At 39.5% G+C, this 16,172-nt stretch overlaps 1 protein-coding gene across 9 annotated transcripts in view; it reads right to left on the reverse strand.

Moving 5' to 3' along the window:
• Window positions 1-16,172, reverse strand: part of LOC109426167 (interference hedgehog-like) — a 282,604-nt gene that overhangs the window by 219,406 nt on the left and 47,026 nt on the right. For 8 of the 9 annotated variants that reach the window (XM_062860334.1, XM_062860330.1, XM_062860331.1 and 5 more), the window contains exon 3: window positions 4,533-4,577. The exons of the other annotated variant lie outside the window; for it this stretch is intronic. The gene's annotated coding sequence lies outside the window, so the exon portion shown is untranslated. The remainder of the gene's footprint in view (window positions 1-4,532; window positions 4,578-16,172) is intronic. 9 annotated transcript variants of the gene reach the window in all.

Here is a 16,172-nt window from a genome sequence, read left to right on the forward strand (position 1 = left end):
AAATTACAACGGCACGATGAAATCTGCTTACACGACGATACATTTCACAAACTGTTAAACACCTGTCTTGATGTGTCAAAATCTTACTTATTTCAACTTCAGATTTATATTTTGCACACGACATAATATAAATTGAAGTTTACACGTAACAATACGTCAAACGCCGAAATAAACCTGAGCACAGAACCTAAAACAACGCGTTGATTAGGCACAACGAATGACTTACATGTATTGGATCTATAGTCATTAAACAAAGGGATTACAGTTTTTTTTTTATTTATCTGTATACACACACGTGCATGAATAAAATGATATGGTAGTATGTGTAATGCAAATGGGTAATCATAATGGCTAAGTGCATAAAATAATCAGTTGCACTTTGAATAAATAGCAAATAATTATTAGATGGATCTATAGTTATGGAACAGAGTGTATTGTACGTATATTGTAAATCGATTATTTACTAATCGATTATTTGGGAACAAAAAACTTCGACACCCCTAACATCTTTTTTCGATAAATGTCGCATTGCATGGTAAAATGGATCAAAATATAATTACAGGTCGGACTCGATTATCCGGGTGTCTCCAAAATTATTTTACCCCGGATAATCGAATCACCCGGATAATCGAGCCATGCTTATTTTCTTTTATTTTTGATGTTCTTCAATCAAAAACTGTTCGTTTAACATAGAAGCTAACATACATGACGTTGTAGTGCCTTGACTTAACGTCAGGTATTAATATAATCATGTTTTTTGAAAATGAAATTTTAGCTGAAAAATGTGAAAAAATAAAAACAATTTTCAAATAGGTTAAATCCAATTTTCAGGTGTTGTATTTAAGGTTTATTACATTTTTTGACATATTATAATCTTAAATCTCGTAAACAAAGCATAAACAAATTTTTCCCCGGATAATCGAGCCATTTTTGCCGGATAATCGAGCCCCGGATAATCGAGCCCCCGGTTAATTGAACCCCCGGATAATCGAGTCCGACCTGTATTGACTTTTTCTGACAACAGATAGTGCTGTAACACTAGTTTACAGCATTTTTGAACTCGGTAAGCTGATGATCATTTTTGGTGTAGAATCATGCCCTGAGTTCGAAAACGCGAAGGAAAAAAATTACAGTAGAGCGGAATTTTTTTCGACTTTCCATACAAGGTTGATGATTTGAAATCGATTTTTGTTCTATTTTGAAGCAAAGTCGCTCACTTCAAACATCTCATTCTCCGTAATCAATGCTCCGAATGAGCTGAAATTTTTACTGTAACTCGCCTACATATGATATGTCAAATAAACGTCGAGAAAGTATTTTTAAATTGTTTTTTTCTTATTGAAAAAAATACATTTCTTCAAAAAAATTAGGGAATTTTGCTATAATTTAAGAAGATCGTCCCTAAAACTCGCCAATATCTTGAATTTCATCAATCCGACACGAAACCTGTATTTAGATGATCGAATGGTATTGTATTCAGCTTTTAATTTATGGAAAAAGATTTAAAATTGCTTGAACAAAACGCAATATATTTGAATTTTAGTAAATTACATATTTTGAAAAGTTACAAAACTCGATATTGAGCTAAAACTCAAAAACTGTTCTACTTTAAATTTTTTGAAGGTCGGTTTCGAAATCAGCACTAAATTGTGCTTCAAAAATTTTGGTCGTTGACACAAGTTCACGACTTTTGTTTTATTTTGTAAACTTGTGTAATCATTCGTGAACAGTGTCTCCATGTCGTTGCATGAGAAAACGCGAAGTGACCTATATTGTTAATATAGTATATTTGCTTACAATCAAGGCTTAAGGGCAGACTTGTTAGAATCCCAAAATGGCCGCTGCAATGGCCAACTTTGACACCTACTCACGATTTTGAGCGCACAAATCTCTTCGTAAACAAAACCAGCGCACCTTATCTTCTTATTTTAAGCTTACTACAAGTGAGCAAGAACAGAATAATAAAATGCACTGTTGTTTGAAGCTTGCTTCTTGAGATTTGTGCGTCTGAAGTTCTGATGCACTGTTCAAGCGGGATTTCAAGACGTTTGTCCTTAATAAGGGCGGGATTATGAATAGATATGTTGTTCGTTAGCTTTGGTTTTACACGCATCTGTTTGCGCGGCGATTGTGCGCGAAAGTTAGTGTTTATTGACCCATTGTCAAATCACATCACCAACCATAGGTGACTCCCATATTGACAATGTACCCTACCCTACTAACAAAAATTCCTTCCTGAGACAAACGTAGAGATGCAGCGATTCGCGGTCTTTATAACAACGCTTGTCTCACTAACATTCCTTCCCAGCCTCGATGACCGCAAGGACGTGGCCGGCGCCGTTATTGACCTTACTAAAGTTTAGAGCTCTCGAACTGTGCACATGGAGAATAGTAAGCTAGTCCCAAGGCCTATTCATTGGTTCCTTGTGCAATTTCGATTACTCAGGTCAATCACGGAGTAGCAACTACGAATTGTGTGGTCATCTATGCCCATGCTCATTTAGCCGTATATTCTCTTGACATTCTTCCAGGAGTTTTACCGCAAATAAATCAATAAGCACTTTACAGGAGACTCTTCAAAAATTTCTTAGGAATATTCAGTAAAAGCTTCTATGATTCCTTCAGAAGTTCCTTCATGGTTTTTTTCGGGGTTTTCTCCTGAGATTGTATCAGGAGTTGTTTTGGCCTTCTCCAGATTTTCTTTTTAATTTTAATTTTAGGTATTCCTTTTGGGGTCTACTCAGATATTCATTTCGAGATTCCTGTAGGATTTCCTTCCGGGATTATTCCAGGAGTCCTTCTGAGATTTCTCCAGGAATTCATTCTAAGATTTGGCCAAGAGCTCCTCCAGTAATTCATCCAGGAGTTTCTTCTGAGATGCTTCCAGAAATTCCTTCTGGAATCGCCCCATGAGTTCTTTTTGGGATTCCTCCAGGATTCCTCAGGTAGTCTCTTCTGAGATTTCTTCAGGAATTTTTGATGAAATTCATCCATTAATTCTTTATGGGATTCATCAGGGAAATCCTTCTTTAGAAGCTTCTTCCGAGAATCCTCCATCAATCCCTTCTGGGATTCCTCTCCTGGGACTTCTTCAGAAAGTATAGGTTACCTCCTGGAATTTGTCTAGGGTTTTCTTCAGTGATCACACCAGCAGCGGCTGAACAATTTCACCCGGGATATTTTCCGGGATGTTTTGCAGAAATTCTTTGCAGGGTTGCTCCAGGACTTTCATCCGGGATTGCTTCAGTAATCATCCAGGAATTTCATTCAAGATTCCTCCAGGAGATTTTTGTCTGGGAATCATCCGGAGTTCCTCCAAGAACTTTTTGCCGATTAAAGATTTTTTCTACAGCCCACCTAGGAATTTCTTCCGGTAATCCTCCAGCAACTCCTTCCGTGATTTCTCCAATAACTGTTTCCGTAATTCTTCCACGAACTTCTTCCGGGATTCCTGCAGGAATTTCTTTTGGAATTCTTGCAAATCATTCCGGAATTCCCCGGATGTTAAATTTGGAATTCTCCTACACATTTTTCATGGAAATCCCTGAAGATTTTTTTTTCTGAATTCCTTACGGAAGTATTCCAAGACTTTCCTCTGGAATTCTCTCATGAGGATTGGCGGGAGGCACATATCTTTGATGTTCTTCTGTAGCGCGCGAAGAACTAATTTGAACTTACTTCAATCACACTAGTAGGGTAAACGTTATTTTGGTAGTGGTACTACCAATAGTAATAATAGTTGAAATTTAGCACACTTTCGACCAAAAAGCTGGCAAACGACATTTTTGGTAGATGTGTTATACTTATTTATTAAATATAATTTAGTTTTTTGTTTTAGATTTGTTCAAAAGCTGAAAAGAACCTTACGAAGAACTTTTTCAGAGGAATGCTAAGAAGAACTCCTTTAGGAATCATTGAAGGAATATCTGGGAGGATTCCGAAGGGACTTCTAGGATGAATCTTACAACAAATTCCTGGAGAAGAATCCCAGAGGAAACTTTTGGAGAAATTTTGGAACAAATTCCCGGGAAAATTCCGGAAGGCATTATTTAAAAAAATCCTGGAGGAAACTTCAGATTTCCCAAGAAAAAAATCCTTCTGGGATTTCTCAGAAAGTTTTTTTTTTAATTCCCCATTTTGAGAATTCCCCTAGGAGTGCCTTCTGAGATTACTCCAAGAATTCTATCTAACGTTTTAGGGGATTTCATCTGTGATTCCTCTTGGAGTTCCTTTTGGAATTTCTCAAGCAGTTCCTTCGAAGATTTCTTAATGAGCTTCAGCTGGGATTCCTTTTTCTGAGGATTCCTCCTTTTGAGGATTTTTTCAGGAGCTCTTTCTGGGATACCTCCAGATGTTCCGTATGAGGAGTTTCTACTGTGATTCCTTCCCGATTTTTTTTCCTGAGATTGACCTTGCGTTCTATCTGGCAAGCCTCGTTAGATAAATGTACGACTTGTGCTGTAAAAATCTTCATTTTGCAACTCGTTGCATAAATAGTTAAAAATCTTAGTAATTCTTAACTGAAGTCTCACCTTTCAAACAGATAGCATACATATAGCGAACTGCTCTATTCCATTCTGAAAATAAAAATAAGAAAATCATTCATTAGTGAATGTCCACATGTTTATCAGTCTTTATTGAGAAAATTTTGGTAATACGAAAGTGAAACAGCAGGAAATGATTTTTTTTTAATCGGCTACTCATAATAATTCATTCTCCAGTTCTCCTTTACTCCTCTTAACGATCTTTTACAGTAATCGCTAACTCGATCTAAAACCGATTACAATCAATCATCTTCAAAACCTACAAGAGGGAACCAGTCGGAGGAATGCCAATCACCGGATCTACGGTTACCTGCTGACGACCGTCAGCTATATGTAGAGAACGGGAGTGAGGACGTCGTCGCCACGATTCAACCACAAGCGATGATGAAACACCTCACAGATCAGGTATTCTAATCCGCTTCTTTTTAACGAGATTTTGGCGTCCCGTCCGCTACTACTTCTTCATAAACTACTCGCCGGTTCGGTCTCGTCGGTCTAGGTCTAGCTAGGCTATGGTCCAAGTTCAGCTCGCCGCTCGTTTATGTTTATGACTATGACCGTCCATATCGTTTAATTTTTGTGGTCTTTCCGTCAACTTCCCTCTTTTTTTCCTCTCTCTCTGATTCTGCTTCTTCTCCGCGTCAAGGTTCTGGTATAGGAAAACTACGAGAATTTCAAACAGTTTACGGCATAAATTAACTAACAAATATTTTCTCGCTTCAACATTCGCTTCAACATTCCTCCGGCCGGCATTCTGGATTTGTTCGGGATCGGGAGTGACTAACCCTTCCGCCAGAACTATTCTGACAGAGAAGGAAGACCGGCGATGATGTGATGGTGATGGTAGCCTCCCGAGCTAAACGGTTTAACCTCTTGCATACCGAAGCATCAATTACTTCGTCTAGGGCAGTGGTTCCCAAACGGTGTTGTTTACGGTTTCTTAGTGCATATTAGTGATCCCACCGACTGTCGTATCTAACTGGATAACAGTTAACGTGAAGTTTTAGTCAGGGCAGAAATCTACATCGTCATATGCGTTAATTCCCGTCATATTAGAGGGGAAATAGTCAATAATTACAGATATTCCACCGTCCCTTTGCCAATGGCTCATCAGATGGAAGCATAAAGATGTAGACTATCAATAACCAGACCCTATAGCACTGTAATAATCACGCGAAATTTCACATTTCAATTTCACTCCAATTACGAGTTCAATTTTTTTCTCGTTTTGCGTACTACGAAGGCAACTGCACCAAAGCAGCAGCTAGCCGAATTGTTCTTCGTCACCAGTTCAATTTTAACTTCTCCAGGTTCATTTGTTGAACCAACCTTCAGTTCACACTCCACAAAAGCTCTGTGGCACTCAAAGTTCACTAAATCACATTTCAAATAAATCATTTTTTTCCCGTTGGTAAATGTAAACAACAAGTTATCTTCGCCTGGGAAGGATGTAAGAAAATGTGTGCGTGGATTTTCTGCATACAAGACATCGTATTTCACAACCACAGGGAACGATTTCTTCGTTGCACTATGATAGCGTATTGTGACGCCAAGGGCGTAGCCAGCTTTTCGGTTGGAGGGGGGGGGGGGGCAACCACCCTTAGCCAATTTTTACCTACTAGCTTTTATAAGTAATTGCAACATGATGAAATTGAATATAGTAAAACTATATTCTAGAAGCATCATTTAACTCTTCAGCAGTCACGCTGTTGTTGTTTTTTTTTTTTGTACAATACGTTGAAAAAGGCTCGCCTGTTCTACACAAATCAACGTGGTACTGGTAGCGGTGGCCAACTTTTCCGACTTTTCAGCCGACTTTTCCGCAACTCACCACATCAAAACAAAAGCGCCACCGTATATGGACGGTAACACAGTGACAGCAGTCGAGTTACGTCAAACACACAAGGCTACGGTGGTGCTATCTGTTTATTTCATAGCGGCCGTTTTAGTTATTTTAGTGATCCATTACTGGAAGATTTACGATTTTTATTTACTCGTGCATTATTTCTTCTGGATTTTTTTTTTGTAAAATCTACAAAACATTCGTAAGAAGTTAAAGCTTAAATCTTTTGGAAGTTACGAACTCTTTTGCGGACTAACCCAGAATTTTCTTAATTATTTCCTTCAAAATGTTTTGTCCAGCGGAACAAAATCGAAACCCGTCCGAAGATTATTTTTTTTCTTCACAATGTCTGCATAATGTCTTCCATGCCTAACTGGAGTTCTTTCCGTATTTGATTATCTAGTTTGCCTAAGCTTATTAGCAGTCTTGGAATGTCTTGGATCTCTACTCCACTAAGAATAAACCTTCAGTTGAATCGTTCCGAGAACATCCTTGCAGGAATCACCCTAAAGTGTAACTCATCTCAGAGCATATCCCTATAGAAATGGAAGAATCCTTGGAAGAATTTCACTGGAGGAAACCCTCGAGTTATTTCTGTTAGAATTCCACAAGGGAATGCCTATAGAAATTCTTGTAGAATTTCCTGCAGGTTTTTCCGAAAAAACTCTCAAACAATGGAATTTTTGAAAAAAATCCTGGAATTTATTCAGAAAGAAATGTATGGAGGAATTTAAGAAGGAATTCCTGGAGGTATTTCTGGTGAATTTCCTCAATAAAAATTTAGAAAAAAAAACTCTTCCCTAGTTAAGTTCCTGAAGGATTCCCTGGAGAAATGTCTGAAAGCACTTTCAGCATGTAAGTACTTTTATGTTTAAAGTAAGTCACAGTTACTTCTGCGGAGATTCTGAAGAAATAATTTCAAGAATTCCTAAAGCAACCCCTAGAAGAATTCCGGGAGTAAACCCTGGAACACTTCCAGAATAAATACCGGTACAAACACCTGCATGAATCCCTGGAGGAATTTCTACAGGAATGCCTGGAGGAGTCCTGGAATCCCCGGAGGAATTTCTTTAAGTTTTGTTGGAGAAATCCCTGGATAAATTCTTGGAGGAATCTATAGAGAAATTTCTGCAGATCACTTGAGGAATCCCTAGAAGAAGTTTCAGATAAATTTCTAATGAAATCTGTGGAGGAATTCTTAGAGAAATTCCTGGAAAAATCTCTAGAGAGAATCCTGGAGGAATGCCTGGAAGAACTTCTGAACAAATTCCTGGCATAATTCTTGGAGAAATTTCTGGATGAAGGATGAACTCTTGAAGCAATTCCTGAAAGAATTCCTGCAGGAATTCCTAGAAAAATCTCCAGAGGAATTTTGGGAGGAGTTCCTGAAGAAATTCATGAAAAATCTTTTGAGAAATTCCAGGAGGATTTCATGGAAGAATCCTTGGAGGAATTTCTGGAGGATTTCCTGGAGAAATCTGTGGAAAAATATCGGGATAAATTTATGGAGGAATGCCTGAAGCAGTTCCTTGAGGACATCTTGGAGGAATGCCTGAAGGAATCCCTGAAAAATTGCTGAAGATATTCTTGGAGAATTTGCTGGAAAAATCTTTGAAGAAATTCCTTGAAGATTTCCTGCAGAAATTCCTGGAGGAATTGCTGACATAATTTCTGAACGATGCCCAGTAATAATTACTGGATATTCTGGAAAATATCCTCGATTAAACCCTGGATGAATGCCTGCAGGAATTCCTAGAGGAATTTCTAGAGGAACTCTGGGAGATTTCTGTATATATTTCTATTATTTGTCTGTTTCTAAAAAAAAATCCAGGAATTTCTCGAGGAATTTCTAGAGGTATTCCTGAAGAAATCCTCGAAGGAATTCCTGAATCCTTATAGAAATTTATGGAAAAATCTCTGAGGGAACCCCTGAATAAATTCCTGGAGGAGTGAAACTCGTGGGGAAATCCTTCGAAAAATCCCTGAAGAAGTTCCTGGAGGAATTATTAGTGGAATTTCTGGTGGAGTTTCTGCAGAAATTCCTTAGGGAAATTTGGAAGAATTCCAGAAGGAATCCCTGGAAAATTTCCGGAAGGTATTCCCACAGAAAATCTTGGAAAAATTTCTAAAGGAATCCCTAAAGGATTTTTTGAAGCAATTCCTGGATGAATTGCTGACAGAGTTTATGAAGAAATTAACTTCTGGTGAAATTCCTGAACACATAATTGGAGTAATTTCTAGAGGAATTGCTCAAGCAGACCCTGTGTAAATTTCTGGATGATATCCTGGAGGACTCCCTGGAACAATTCCTGGAAGAATATCTGAAAGAATTCCTAGAGGAATCGCTCAAAGAACTCCTGGAGAAATCTTTGTAAGAATCTAACGAGGAATCTCTGAAAAAATGCCTGGATAAATTCCTGGAAGAATGACTAAGAGAATTCCTGGTGGAATTCTTGGAGAAATCCCAAAAGGTAATTCATGGAGAAATCTTTGGAGGAATTCCTGGAGGAATGCCTGGAGAGGTTCTGAAGGAATGCATGGAGGAAACCTTAAAAAAATTCTTGGAGGAATCATTGGAGGATATCCTTGAGGAATGCCTGCAGAAATTCCTGAGAAGGAATCTCCAGAAGATCTCCTGGAGAAATCTCTTGAGGAATTTCTAGACGACTTTCTTGAGGAATCTCTTGGAAGAATTTTCCCAGAGGAATCCCTGGAAGAATTTCTAGAGGGATTCCCGAAGAAATTTTCGGAGGAATCTCTTAAGAAATTGCAGTTGGAATGCATGGAGAAATTCTGAAGGAATCCGTAGAAGAGTTCGTGGAGGAATCCCTAGAAGAATTACTGAAGAAACTTCAGAAGGAATTTCAGTAGCAATTACAGGAGGAACTTCTAATGGAATCCCTAAACTGTTCCTAGATTAATTCATGGAGGAGTTTCTTAAAGAATACAAGGAGGAATTCCTGAAGGAATCCTAAGAAGTGTTCGTTAGGGATTTTTTGGAGGAATTTAAAAATAAATTGTTCCAGAAAGAAACACAGAAGGAATTCCCAAGTAAAGTCCTGAAGAAATTCTTGAGGTAATCCCTGGAGGAATTCTCAGAGGAATCCCTGAAAGAAAGCCTGCAGGAATCCCTGAAGAAATTCTTGAACAAATCCTTTGAAGAATTTCTGAAGACATCGCAGCAGAATCCCGGAAGCAATTCCAAGAGGAATTCTTAAGGGAATCCCTAAACAGTCCCTGGAGAAAGTACTGGATTAATTCCTGAAGCAGTTCTTGAAAGAATTCCAAGAAGAACTCCTGGCGGAATCCATGGAGGAATTTTAAAAATAATCCCTGGAGTTAGCATAGCATAGCATAGCATGAATACTTGCACAAATCTTGGGTGGAGTTGCAAAGTTGAATATATCCATTGACATTGCTGATGTCGCTAATATCTACAATGTCATAGACCCACTCAGCTCCACACACCTGGCCAAGTCCTTGCAAGCATTTATAAATCCCTTCATCAACTTAGAAAGAGCCCAGAACTGAAGCAGTTTCCAATAGATGACAGGATGTTGAAAATAGCGAATTTTCAACTTACAAGTAGTTATATAACAATGTAAAGTATATAGAGTGTAATCAGAAAGATCTCACCAAGTTCTGCGTAGTCCACTGACTCTGAGCGTTGCATTTTCCTGCTTGAAATCGATCTATTCCGGACCCGTCTCCGAGATCCGAAATCCGAAACACACATCTTCAAACGGAGACGATTCTTCAGTGAAATGCTGAAATTGACACACTAAAAGTGTTCACGTCCATCTCCACTATGTCGCCGTATCACAGAAAAAGAGTACACCTCACTGATCCTCTTCGGTATCACACACGGAATCTTTTCATCGACCGAATCGACGAGGAAAAACGTCGACACGTAGGCAAATCGCCAAATATATAAGTAAGTCTCTTCATAAACCGACACTATTAAGTTGCCACACATTATCACTGTCACAGAAAACGAGTACATCACCGATCACCGGCCAAATTGAATTTTCAGCGGAGACGAGCAAAAACGTGACAGCTAATAGAAAACACGTCCATCCGCACGCACAGCTTACTACGATCCTCCTTGTAAAAATAATCCCTGGAGTTGTTCCTTAAAGAAACACAGAAGAAGTTCCCGAGTGAATCCCTGGAGGGATTCTTGGAGAAAAATCAGGAGGAATACCAGAAGAAATCCCATGAGAATTCCCGGAAGCAATCACATGAGGAATTCCTTACGAAATTCTAGGTAAGCTTTCTTAACAAATTGCTGGGAGAATTTCTGTAGAGCAAAAGATTAATCCAGTAACAAATTTTGAAAACGACGTATAATCAATGCTACACCAATACGTCGTTTTCAAAATTTGTTACTGAATCCATGTCTGCTATAATTTCTGGACGAATTATTTTTGAACCTTTGGACACACTCTCAAAAGAATGTTTTGTACAATGTTATAAGAAATTCCAGGTAAAATTTTCTGAAAGGATTTCTGAAAGGTATTCCTGCTGAAATACTTTGAGTTATTCTAAATTGAATTATTGTAGCAATTGGGGGAATCCCTGAAGAAATCTCTGAAGGAACACTTGCAGAAATACCTATAAGGATCTCTGTTGACATTCCTTTAAGAATCCCTGGAGAAATTCCTGGAGGAATCGTCATTAAAAGCAATGGAACAATCCCTGGAGGAACTTCTAAAGATATTCCAAAAGAAATTACCGGAGAAATGTGTGGTGAATCCCCTAGAGGAATTCTTGAAAAAGTCTCTGAAGCAATCCATGATGGAATCACTGAAGAAAACCATGAAAAAAAATCCTGGAGGAATTCGTCAATTCATACTTGCAGAAGTATCTGTAAAAATTTGTGAAGGAATCGTGGGAGAAATTTCTGGAGATGTCCCTTGAGAAATTCCTGAAAGAATCCCTGGAAAATATCCAGAAGAAATACCTGTTGGAATTTACGAAGGTGTCCTTGGAAGAATTCATTAAGAAATCCCAGATGCTTTGCTCTTAGCATGATGTTGATTCGCATTGAATACTAGTGAAAATTCGTGAATTATGAGCTGCCCCCCTCTGGCTACGCCTTTGTTGTGATCTGGTGGGCAAAGAAATTAATTTCGAATAAACACCTACGGTCAATTCTTAGCTTTTTACCATCTTAAAGGGTGTCCACGATGAAATTGACACATAGAAAATATTATATAACTTTTGATTACGTTCGCCAAAATAGCTAAATTTTTGCCCATGAATAGTATATTATGTGTAGCTAATACCATAAAATTTTCATTAAAATCGGTTGAGTATTGGCGGAGATATCGTTGAAGCAAGGAAATTGCCACTTGAGAATCTTGTGCAAACATTTTGGAAAATATCACTTTTTTGCCGTTTCAACGCTGGCGCCAAAAATACTGAACCGATTTCAATGAAAATTTTTATGTACGTAAAGTATGTATGTAGAAGTAATTTGTCAAAATTTCATTCAATTTGATTATACCGTTAAAAAGTTATAGCCATATATGTTGCACTATGTCACAATAAGCAGATGTGGTTTTTGGGAGAGTGAAATTCAAACTGCACTTACTTTGAAAGTACTCAACAAAAATGGCTGAAATTTTCACTGTAAACAGTCTAACACAACAATTTTGCACTGTCAAAGTTTTATAAACATCGGGACAGTGTTACCAGTTCTACAGTCAAAATAGTACACGCGGAACTTAAAATGGTCAAAAAGTACCTAAAATTTACCTTGAAGCGATTTGAGTTTTGGATATTTACTACAAAAAACGTTTTGATGAGGTATCAAAAAAGTTATAGTCTAAGCAATTTTTTGAAATGGGTGCCCACATATTCTAAAATCTCATTTTAAGATATCGACAATATCTGCGCCAATACTCAACCGATTTTAATGAAAGTTTTATGATATTAGCTACACATAATATACTATTCATGGTCAAAAAATTAGCTATTTTGGCGAACGCAATCAAAAGTTATACAAAATTTTCTGTGTGCCAATTTCATCGTGGACACCCTTTATGTACCATAGTGTCACCGTGTCACGTAGAAGGTGTGCCGGGAATTGAACTCAGGTTGTGCCCGAAATAGACGTGAACTAGACGGAAACAGAACTCGAGGGGTAATTACTCAACCTTATTATTTGAAGGAAATTGTAGTTTCTTCACAATGTTTTTAAAAAATGTTAGAAATCTCTTACCAACAGCTTTGGTGGCAGCTTGAAAACTGCTACAAATTCTCATCTCGTTCTTTCAGATTCCATTCTCAGCCACCATTGCACTGACTGTTTATAATGCAAAACACCTTTTGATGATCGCGGCCATAACATAACCTAATAGCTAGAAGACAAACCGAGCTAGGTGATGGACACCTCTTCGCTCGTTCCATCAAGAAACCATGTCAATGAATGACCGTCCAATCCATTCCAAGCCGGACCCGAACACGCGTTGGATGGTTGTTCTGATGAATGCTCTCGAACTCCTCCAAAGTCTCGCGCATGTGGGAGTCGTCCGGGGGCCGCCCAAGACAGAGTACTCGAGTAGTCTCGACTTGGCATGGGGTGGGATGTCGCAACACCACGGGTTGGTCATCGTCACCGCGCCGCGCTGCGTGGAGGAACATTATTTGCGCTTTGCAGGGGTCTCTTTTTCTCGTCAGTCACATAATTCAATTAAGCCACTCAATGGGCAAGCGCTTCGGAACGTGGATCGAATCCGAACCACACCGCCCGCGTTGGAATGGTTGCGTGTGTGTGGGCTGAATGTGGACCTAATGCGGTCAAATGCGAAAATAGGCGTTTTTCGGATTTTTTTCGTTTATAGGCATGTATTCGTATCGCTTTTTCAGGTTGTGCGAAGCCAAATTAAATTGGATAACCCTTTGGGAGAAACATCAGATAGTACAAATATGGCTGCCACAATGGCCAACTTGCACCAGCACCCCTACTCCCAGTCAAGACCAGTAATCTTGGATTCGATCGATTTGGATAGTTTGCCTCTTTTTGCAAGTGAGCAAAACCAGGATAAACAAATACTGCTTTGTTCGAAACACTTCTTTTGTTAGATTTATGCCTTTGAAGTATGTATGCAAAACTGAAAAGTGATTTCTCGATATTCCACCTTAAGCTAAGTTTGCTATTCCCAAGTAGAGTGAAATACCAAAAAGCAAGCCACACCTGAACCTATATGACGTCCTAGGATTCCTCTATGGAGCCACCATCATGATCGATAGACAGGTTCATCGCTCTCCACGATGTCTAGTAGAGCTAGCTTCACGGCGGTTCTTCAGAATACTCCTGATGATGTGCGTACTTGTGCTTGGCATGATAACCTTTTCTACACGTCCACGAACTTACTCATGACGCTCCGTTCCACTAACAACAAGAACCAGATCACCAACTTTCAGGGCCCGCGTTTCCGCAAACTATTTGGTCCGGCGAGTGATGACCGGTGCGTACTCCTTTACCCACTTACGTCTTTTCGTTGTAGTATTGGCTCAGATGGCAGAATCTTCAGACCACTGGAGTTGCCCAACAAAAAGTGGGTAGGTGTGAGCGATCCTTGATCTACCGACTTCAGAGGGATGTAGGTGAGGGGTCTGGAGTTTATGATGAATTCGGCTTCCACCAGGATTGTTTCCAGGATTTTATCGTCTGGTTTTCAGGGGGCATCTGCAACCGTTACGATTTTCTCCTCCCATGTGCGGAACCGCCAGAGGGCTGAACATCCATTTTGTTCTGGCACTTGTAAAGGATGAGGCCAGAGCTTTCTCTAACAATCCTCCTGGTAATCCTTTGGTAAAGATGTCCGCAACTTGCTCGGATGTTGGCTTATACATGATCTTGAAAACGCCGTCCTGGAGCTTCTCTCGGATAAAGTTGTACCGAGCTTCATCCGCTTATGATTACTTGGCTCCTCAGTGATGCGGATACATGATTGGTTGTCTTCGAACAACGGGATAGGGTGATGTAGAGCAACTCCAAGTTCGTCAGGCAGATTCTTGAGTCAAATGGCGTCGCAGGCAACTTGACTCAGAGAGATATACTCGGCCTCCGTTGATGTCAGTGATATCTCTTCGTTCCTCTCACGCTGCTTCTCTAGATGATTGCTCGCACTCTGGAAACACGTTACGCTGTCGCAGGACTGCCATAATGTCCGATTCAGTTGACAGGTTGTGCACTGCGTTGAGAACGCCTAGCTGTAGAGCTGAATCCCTTCGTTTCTGACGAAGATTGTCTACGAAACGTAAAGCAACGTAAGTTCATCTTGAGTCGAATTATCTTGACAACGTTCCGGCCAATTTGCTTCACATTGATGAAGGAAAAATGGACTCTAAAATCACGGATTTTGTGCTTGGAATTCAGGGCATTTGTCCCACTTCGTAGGGCTACATTTGCCTCTGTCGGGAACCGTCTCCAGTCTTGAGGATCACTCAGAATCAAAATTATGCCCACTCAAACCGCAAAGACCTTCTGGAACCGGCGATGGTCTGATAGGATCCACGCTAGTACGGTTGTTGAATCAGCCCACATATATCGTTTAGACACCGGAAGATCATGATTGCTTAGAACAGATTGAAGATAGAGATTACACAGCGAAACATTTTTTTGTCTCAATAGCAAACTTATGTGCCTCCGAAGGATTTTGGGCCGCTGAATCGGAATCCGGGCTCAGATTTGCTCCAACACGTCACAATTTTAAGCTATACCTCAATTGATAGGGCAAAATATGCGATTTTGGGCTTTTTTGACTGCTATCCATTAAGCATGGAAATATTTTTTTTGAGCAATCAAAAGGTTAATTGGTCAATTAACACCTAAATTAACGACTCATGCAAAATATTTCGTTTTACCTCATCAAATTTGATAGATTTAAGCATTTTATGTTAGTATGAAAACTTGCATGCAACTTTTGGAGGGTGACTTGTATGGGAAATATCGTACCTTACATAAATCGCTTAAAACTATCAAATTCGATTTGGTAAAACGAAATATTTTGCATGAGTCGTTAATTTATATGTTAATTGATCATTTAACCTTCCATATTTCCATAAATATTTCCATGCTTAATAAATTGCAGTCAAAAAAGCCCAAAATCGCATATTTTGCCCTATAAATTGAGGTATAGCTCAAAATTGTGACGTGTAAGAGCAAATCTGAGCCTGGATTCGAATTCAGCGGCCCAAAATCTGTCAGAGACACATAAGTTTGCTCTTGCGACAGACCAAAAGCTAATTTTTGTTACGCTGTGTTATGGACCGAGAACAGCAGCCTTTAACTCTAATCCCGAGATGGAAAGAGTCTTCAGGGCGCCACTTTGCTTTTGCATCCAACCAGACCTGCTTGAACGCCACTTTCACTCACTAGTCACAGTATGCTGTTTCGCTAGCGTCAACGAATACTTGGATCTCCAACCGATTGCCATTGCTAGAAAAGATGGTCGAGAAGTAGCACCGGGGAGTCCTTAATGTGACGAACTGATCGAAACAATCCACCCATTGTGGCATCATTGTCGAATGTTGTTTTCGTTAATCGGTACGTCCCAACCTGTTCCAGAGGCCCAAATTCCTTGAATGAGGACCTTTCCTTGAATTAGGAAGGAAGAGACCAGGCCCAGCGAGTCTAACAGGCTCCTAATGACCCAAAGTATTTCTCGTTTCGTGGTTGTGGTTGAGGATCCATCATTGAAGATCTCCACCAAAGTTGACAATGTACGTGAAGCAGGCTACACTGGGCATCCATTTCATCCCATAAACCGATT

Source organism: Aedes albopictus, chromosome 3 (genome assembly GCF_035046485.1).
Source record: "Aedes albopictus strain Foshan chromosome 3, AalbF5, whole genome shotgun sequence".
NCBI lineage: Eukaryota > Metazoa > Arthropoda > Insecta > Diptera > Culicidae > Aedes > Aedes albopictus.